The following is an 8,683-nucleotide window of genomic DNA, read 5'->3' as shown; positions in this document are numbered from 1 at the left end:
TTTCTTTCTTTCTTTCTTTCTTTCTTTCTTTCTTTCTTTCTTTCTTTCTTTCATACTTACAGCATTTCGCCAAATTCTAGGCTCATAATAAGCGCTTAGTAAAGTCATGTTGATTTTTGTAGCTGTACATGAAGCTAGTTTTGAGTCAATATAAATTAGCAGGTGGGGGATTTGCAGAATTGAATTACAGTATTATCTGGTTAGTAGATCGGCCCTCAGCTAAAAATATTGGGTTGGAAACTAGCCTCACAACTAGTAGTCATTAACTAGGAGCTGTTCTTCCTTCTGTTTAGCAGTGCTCTGTATTTGGAAAAGTGCTGCCACTTCAGCTCTTTTGCATTCAGAACTGACTATACTCTGATCCTTGAAGTGCTTTTTCTTTTCCTATCCCTAGGAGCCTCCCAAGTTGCAGGGATCATCCTTACGGTGACCCCAGTAGTTAGAGTATATGCTTATATTGCCATCCTCATTTTGTCATGTAGACATCATAGCCAGGTGGACTTCATCCCCATACTATGTTTGGGTCCTTTTCCCCTTGACTCACTTTATCCTGCCTGCCCTATCAAAAACTATCTATCTCCCCTCCCCCAATGATCTATCCCATGAAACTTTTATTTTATTATTTTTTTCAAGTAATCTCTGTGTCCAACATAGGGCATGAACTCATGACCCCAAGATTAAGAGTCACATGCTCTACCAAATGAGCCAGCCAGGTACCCCTTTTCCATGAAACTTAAAAAGACATTGTGTTGTCAGGTTCCCAAGGTCATTGCTAATCTGATATGTTTAACCATAGGAATAACATGTTAATGGACCCTCCTTCCCCTCTCAGGTAACATGCATTTAACAGTGGCCTTCTGGAGACAACGCCTTAACCCAAAGAAGTGACTCCAGCTGTGAGAACTTCAGGTATGGTGGCAGGCCTGTGAAAGAGATTGGGGGGCAGGAATGGTGCAGAGGGTGAGCTCTGGTCATATAACTGCTGTGGGGAGGGAGGTAGGAGAAAGAGGATGTTGAAGAAATAGGCAGTTTCTACTTGGATCTGAAACCGAGTCTCCTCTATAAGCATTAACCTGTGAGCCACACTTTGCCCTTACTTTAGGTGCTCTGACTTTTTTTTTCTTTTTTAAGTTTATTTATTTGAGAGAGAGAGAGAGAGAGAATGAATTTGCGGGGGAAGGGTAGAGAGAGAGGGAGAGAGAGAATCCCAGGCCTGCTCCAAGCTCTGCACTGAGTGTACTGTGGGGCTTGATCTCATGACCATGATGTCAGATTATGACCTGAGCAGAAATCAAGAGTTGGACATTTAACCGAATGAGCCAAACCAGGCGTCCTTGACTTCTCTGTTTTTCTAGTTTTCTTGAACATATACTTTTCCCACTTAGCGCTGTTTTAACGTTTTATTTATTTTTGAGACAGAGAGAGACACAGCATGAACGGGGGAGGGGCAGAGAGAGAGGGAGACACAGAATCGGAAGCAGGCTCCAGGCTCTGAGCCATCAGCCCAGAGCCCGACGCGGGGCTCGAACTCACGGACCGTGAGATCGTGACCTGAGCCGAAGTCGGAAGCCCAACCGACTGAGCCACCCAGGCGCCCCAAGCGCTGTTTTATAAACATTTATTCTGCGTATTCTTGTCCAGATATGTGCAGGTGTACAGTTAAAAAGTGTAAGTAAAAAGAAGGCAACATGATGAAGCGGAAAAAGATTAGAGGACTTGGAAAGAAAAGGTCTGGGGTTCTGATTTGATTCTGCCACTGACAAACTGACTTTTGACAAGTTATTTAATCTTGCCTGGACTCAGTTTATATATCTGTAAAATAGATGCATTGATTTCTGCCTGACTTTCTGACATTGTTGTGAGGCTCAAATAAAATAATACAAGTTAAAGCTTCAGAAAAAAATGAATTTACAACTTAAGACATTATCTGAGTCTACAAGGACAGTCATTGGCAGTAATACTGAGAAGGAGAACATGAGAACAGGACAAATTCACTTTAAAGGATCAGGAGAGAGAAAAAGAAGACTACTGGATAAGAAAGAAAAGTAGAGCATGATAACAGTCAAACAGGAAGAGAATAAGGAGTGAATGAAGTAGAACTAATGAATTGGTAGGTGAGAAAGCTGAATAGGACAAAGAGTTGTCCCTTTCACTTGCCTCACTCTAACCTTGCGGCTCTTTGTTATCATTACCACTTCTCTTCATATAAATGTCCTATCCATACTTAGATTCCTTTCTTCACCATAAACATCAGTGTTTATTCATACCTCTGTGTGACCCTTTGTGTTTAGTTTATATTTTTGTTAATTGTCCTGTAAATGCTTAGAGACCAAGACTATGATTTGCTTGTTATGGTGTCCATGGCCATTACTATTAAAAAATGTGTGCTTACTCTGTTCTTTTTTATAATTATGGAGAGAAAGGAAGGAGATAGGGGGAGCTTTGTGAAAGATAGTAGGAAAGGAAGTGGCTAAGAGGGAAAGTAGATAAACAAGACATGGTGAGAAGAATTCTCAAAAATAATGAAAGGAAATACATGAAAATGAAAAATACATAGAGCAAAAAAAAGGGGGGGGGGAAGGAGATGGTGTTATCTGCAGCAAAAGAACAAGGCAGCTTTCATTTCTTTAATGGTGATGTAATACCTCACAAAAAGTTATGTGTTGGGAAAGATCATTCTCCATACCAAGTATCTTTAAAATATTTCCAAAAGTATCCACTGCATCCTGAGCTCACAGAATAGTTCTTTGTGGAAAGAAAACTAGGGCAACATTCAGGAGACCTGGGTTCTATCCTTGGTATTACTTGTTACTTAGTTCTGTAGTCTTGGGCAATTCACTTAAATCCCTGGGCCTCCGCTACCTCACTTGTCTATTAAAGGTATTGAACATGATGATCTCTCAGTTTTCTTCTAGCTCACTCTTTGATTATATTTTGTGTTTCATGGGCTGACTCACTAATTTTTTAGGGCTTTCTTGATATCACAATATAAGATAGGCCTTAGAAATATCTTTTTTTTTTTTTTTAAAGAAATGGAAGTCTTCTTTAAAAATTTTTTATTTTTATTAAAAAATTTTTAAATTTTTATTTTATCTTAGCACAATTTGGGGAGGAGCAGAGAGAGGGAGACACAGAATCCAAAGCAGTCTCCAGGCTCTGAGCTGTCAGCGCAGAGCCCAGCATGGTGCTCAAACCCACAAACCGTGAGATCATGACCTGAGCCAAAGTCAGACGCTTAGCTGACTGAGCCACCCAGGTCCCCCTATTCTTTTTATTTTTTAATGTTTATTTCTTTTTGAGAGGGAGAGAGAGAAAGAGAGAGCAAACAGGGGAGGGGCAGAGAGAGAGAGGGAGACACAGAATCCAAAGCAGGCTCCTGGCTCTGGGCTGTCAGCAGGAACCCATCTACCACGAGATTCTGACCTGAAGGATCGTGACCTGAAGCTTAAAAGACTGAGCCACCCAGGGGCCTCACCCAGTCTTTTTTTTTTTTTTTTTTTTTTATGTTTATTTATTTATGGAGGGGAGGGGCGGAGAGAAAGGGAGAGAGAGAGAGAATCTCAAGCCAACTCCACACCCAGCCCAGCACTGAGCCTGACATGGATCCCAGGATTGTGAGATCATGACCTGAGCCGAAGTCAGACGCTTAACCGACTGAGCCACCCAGGTGCTCCTTACCAGTAATTATTATAAAAAGCAAGGTGATAAATACTATAATGAAGATCGCACTGCATTGCAGTTTAAAGTACTAACTTTAGTCTTTTGCTTCCTTTAATATAATTGAATATGTGCTAAGTGCTGCTCTGTGCTGTGTATTGTAGAGACTCATGCTGAAAAAAAAGCAGTCCCTGCCCTCAAGAAAGTTCGAGTATTTTTTCACCTCTGGAAACTGCTTACCCTAATTTTCCCTTCTGTCCCAGGAAGTTTTATACTGTATCATCACTTCATGGTTTTAATCTAAGAATTCATATGCATATTTGAGCTTGCCACACTCCAGAAATGTTTGATAACATACTTGCTTTCTGCGAAAATGTATATTTTATTGGATCTGACGTTTTTTCTGTCAGTGACAGAGAAATTTTTCTTTTAAGATATGGAAAATATCCAAATGCCATCTGGATGGCATGTTTAGGTGGACTTTGGTTTGCTTCTTATTCATTCAGAGAAAGAGTAAGATCTATAATTTAGCCTTGATTAGTTGTTCCAGGGAATCCAGTTAGTCACAGAGGAGAGGATGCTACTCGAAAGGAATCATATTGTAGGGGTTAACAATGTGTACTGGAGTTTGGTTTTGAATTTTGGCTCTACCATGCATTGGAGGATGACTTTGGGCAAGTTCCTCATCTGTAAACTAGGAATAGTAATAGCATATTACTATATATGGTTGTGTGGATTAAATAAGATAATGTATTTTTGCTTGAACAATAGTTGGTTCAAGTATTAGTTGCTACTGTTATTATCATTCCTACCAACCTTATCTTAAAATTATTGTCTCAATTCATTAATTCATAAAGTAAGCTTATCTAGGGTGAGCATTGTAAATTTAAATGCCTATAAGGGCTAAATGAACATTTTAAATAATAATGATCAGGTTGGGATTAAGTGAACTAGGGAATTCATGTTCCTCTAATGAGGTAGCTGTTAAGTAGCTTTGGCTTACCTTTTAATTTTTTATTTATTTTATTAAAAAATGTGTTTAACATTTACTTATTTTTGAGAGAGAGAGAGCAAGCAGGGGAGGGGCAGAAAGAAAGGGAGGCAGAGTCCGAAGTGGGCTCCAGGCTCTGAGCTGTCAGCACAGAGCCTGACATGGGGCTCGAATTCACGGACAGGGAGATCATGACCTGAGCTGAAGTCGGACGCTCAACCGACTGAGCCACCCAGGCACTCCTTTGGTTTATCCTTTTAAAAAGTTAAAGGTAAAATTGACCATTTTAACCAATAAAAAATGCATAATTCATGGGGTGCTTGGATGGCTCAGTTGGTTAAGCGTCCAACTTTTTTTTTTTTAAATGTTTGTTTATTTTTGAGAGAGAGAGACAAAGTGTGAGCAGGGGAGGGGCAGACAGAGAGGGAGACACAGAATCTGAAGCAGACTCCAGGCTCTGTGCTGACAGAGCCTGAAGCCTGCTTAGGATTCTCTCTCGTCCTGTCTCTTTGACTCTCCTCTGCTCATGTGTGTGCTCTCTCTCTCTCTCTCCCTCCCTCTCAAAATAAATAAATAAACAAACATTTAAAAAAAAGTGTAATTCAGTATCGGCTAACTATTGACCTAGTGGGGAGTACAGGACGACGTGTGGCCCTGAATATCTTTTTTTTTCTAAACAGAAGCAGGGAATCTAGGTTTTGTGAGAAACCTTTTATTTATTTACTTTTTTAACATTGGCAACTTCTGAAATCATAATATAAACACTGTGGGCCAAGCAAATCACCACTGTGGGTAGGATTTGTCTTATGGGTTGCCACTTTGCAACCTCTGTTCTGGCGCTTGACTTTTTGCATCATAACCCATGTTCCCTGCCTTCTGGGAAGAAAGTCCTTACCCACATAAAGTTTTAAAACAGTTCATGCAATACCTCAGAGCAGTCTAGGGCTGAATGAGAAGTATGCAGAATAATTATTAAGGCAGAGAGGAGGAGGAAAGTTATTTAAGAGTGGAATTCAGAATGGGCAAAGGTATGGAGACCGGAATGGACTTCAGATGGTAGTAGTACAGTGAGTAGATTAGTTGAAGTTTAGATTAGTTTGAAGAGGCTGTATGTGGGCCTGGTAATACAAGAAAGCTTGGAAAAATTAAAAGACCAGACTTCTTGTTTTGGGATAACCTTAAGTCCTATTGACTGACAGGATAAAATGGTATTTTATGGCAATTTATTAGGTAATATTGAGGTCTACAGAATTTACTAGGGTTGGTAGTTTCTGGAGGCAAGGTGACGAGGCTAGGGAGGCAGGTGATAGTGGGAATGAAAAGGAAAGGACAAAAGATTGTATAAGACACAAAAGCATATATATGGGTCACCCTGTGACAGTGGGACCCTGCAGTAGATAAAGAGGGCCAATTGTGAAAGCTTTTCCCCTATTCATTCTTTTGTAAAAACTGGGATACGTGAAGATAATACTATTATCCCTCCTTTTTCATGTTATGGATCTTGCTTTATCACTCTCTCAGCCTTAGCACCCTCCTTATTGATGGATCACATACATAGTCTTAAGATTTCCTGGCTTGCACAAGTAGAATAGATAAAAGAGGAAACAAAGTAGTTTAGCTGCTTATCACATTTCTAGTTTTGGATTTTTGGTGATCTCTGTTAACCTCTATTAAGTTTCATTAGACTTTATACGTGGAATTTTTGTATTTACCAAAGTTTGGAAACACTGACAAATAGCGTGCTCGTGGGAAAGATATAGAATTTTGCTGCAGAAACTTGACATGATAATTAATTCATGATCTAGAATGTTTAAAGAAACTGATAAATGTTGTAGAAAGGTGGAATGTGTATCCTGTATAACTTTAGAAAGTGATTTTTAGGATTTTATTTTCACTAGGTCTTTTGGCTTGTTTATAGTTTCTCATGAAAATTTTTGTGACATGTTGCAGGGAAGTTATTCCTTGGCTAAAATGCCAAATGTAGTTATTCTAAGTAGGCTTTTTGGTAAGTAAGCTGAGTAGTATGTTAGATGTAGCCTGAGTATTAAGAATACTTGAGATGCAGCAATATTTCCCTCATTGATGAATAAAAGTACTGAACCGAACCTCTGAAAAGTACAAAAAGTTGCTGTCGTCAGAGAGATGCAGCAGTAGGGTGAATAGATTTGAGCTAAATCTAAGTCTCATTTATGGAGAAGAGATTTTTTTTTGTAAGCATGGTCTAACCTAGTTTTTGGAATTCATTTATTCTGAATATTGAAAGGGATTTCCAGGTGATTCATTTAATTATAGATAGCTTTGGAAGTGGGAAGGCAAGGAACATGAGAGAGGGATTAGCTGCATTTGTTTCTGTGGAAAGTCAGTAGTCAAAAGGAAATCCCAGATTATCTTTTTCTGTTCTTAAATTTTTTTTGGAGGAAAGATATTTACTACAGGTCTTAATTAAAAACTGTATTCAATATATATATTGAAATGTGCAGAACTTAGTTACTACGGCTTTTCTTTGTCTAGAGTGTTGCTTTTATCAGCTGTTATCTCCTTGCCCTTTGTCTTTGTCCTTGAGGGTTTTTTACTGTATTTCTTTATTTTGTTTTGCTGGTGTTTCAGAAGGGAATGAAACAATGGAGTGCTTATGTTCAGTCAGCCCTGTAAGTTTATTTTACCATATAAATTGATATTTTCATCTGTAGTAACAATGAAAATGATGAACTTATCCGTCCTGATTATTTTTTGTTTGTTTCTTATTGTGGTAAAATATACATGACATAAAATTGACCATTTTAACCATTTACAAAAAAAAATTTTTTAACATTTATTTGAGAGAGAGCACAAATGGGGGAGGGGCGGAGAGAGAGGGAGACACAGAATCCAAAGCAGGCTCCAGGCTGTCAGCACAGAGCCCAACACGGGGCTCGAACCCACAGACTGTGAGATCATGACCTGAGCCAAAGTTGGGCGCTTAACCAACTGAGCCACCCAGGCGCCCCAACCATTTTTAAGTGTTTAGTTTAGTGACATTAAGTACATTCACTTTGTTGTGTAGCTATTACCATTGTGCATCCTCAAGAGGTTTTTCATCATCTCACTGAAACTCAGTGCATATTAAAAAATAACTCAACCATTCCCCTTCCTTCAACCCCTGGTAACCACTATGCTACTTTTTGTCTCTGTATAGAATTTGACTATTTTAGGAACCTCATGTAAGTGGAATCATACATTATTTGTCCTTTATGTTTGGCTTGTTTCACTTTGCATGTCTTCAGGTTCATGTGTTAGTATGTGTCAGAATTTCATTCCTTTTTAAGGCTAATATTCCATTTTATGTGTGTACCACATTTTATCCATTCATCTGTTCATGGACATTTAGCTTATTTTCACCTTTTGGCTATTGTGAATAATGATGTTATGAATGTGGGTGCTGTTCTGAGTCAGTATTTTTAGGTATATCCCTAGAAATGGAATTCCGGGATCGTGCAGTAATTCTGTGTTTAATTTTTTGAGGAACCACCATACTGTTTTCCATAGCAGCTATACCATTTTAAATTCCCACTGGCAGTGCACAAGAATTCCTGTTTTCCACACTTAAACCAACATTTGTTATTTTCTGTTTTGTTTTTAAATAATCATCCTAATGAGTGAATAGGTATCTCTTTGTAGTTTTGATTTTCATTTCTCTAATGATTAATGATATTGTCTTTTCATGTACTTACTAGCTGCTAGTATATTTTTTGAGAAATGTCTGCTCAAGTCCTTTGCCCATTTTTTAATTGGATTGTTTGGATTTGGTGTCTTAATTATTTTATAGGCTTCTGTCCATATCTTTTCTGTTTCTGAGTCTACTGCTCTTCTCCTTTCCTGTTGTTGGCAAAGCAACAAGAACCATTCTCTCCAATGTATAGGCCCTTAGTAAATGTTTGATGATAAAAGGTTAAAAGTAGGGCTTTCTGGAAAGGTAAAGGTTGATTGGGGCAAAGCCTTCATTATAGTTTTGGAGTTCTGTATTCTCTTTTAACAACTTACTTGGTGGGGTAAACA

At 38.6% G+C, this 8,683-nt stretch overlaps 1 protein-coding gene across 4 annotated transcripts in view; it reads left to right on the top strand.

The window, feature by feature from the left end:
- Nucleotides 1–8,683, top strand: part of ITCH (itchy E3 ubiquitin protein ligase) — a 146,523-nt gene that overhangs the window by 3,294 nt on the left and 134,546 nt on the right. For 3 of the 4 annotated variants that reach the window (XM_049649951.1, XM_049649948.1, XM_049649949.1), the window contains exon 2: nucleotides 833–909. The exons of the other annotated variant lie outside the window; for it this stretch is intronic. The gene's annotated coding sequence lies outside the window, so the exon portion shown is untranslated. The remainder of the gene's footprint in view (nucleotides 1–832; nucleotides 910–8,683) is intronic. 4 annotated transcript variants of the gene reach the window in all.

This window comes from Panthera uncia (assembly GCF_023721935.1).
Source record: "Panthera uncia isolate 11264 chromosome A3 unlocalized genomic scaffold, Puncia_PCG_1.0 HiC_scaffold_11, whole genome shotgun sequence".
In the NCBI taxonomy this organism is placed as follows: domain Eukaryota; kingdom Metazoa; phylum Chordata; class Mammalia; order Carnivora; family Felidae; genus Panthera; species Panthera uncia.
This window is presented reverse-complemented; position numbering and strand designations above follow the sequence as displayed.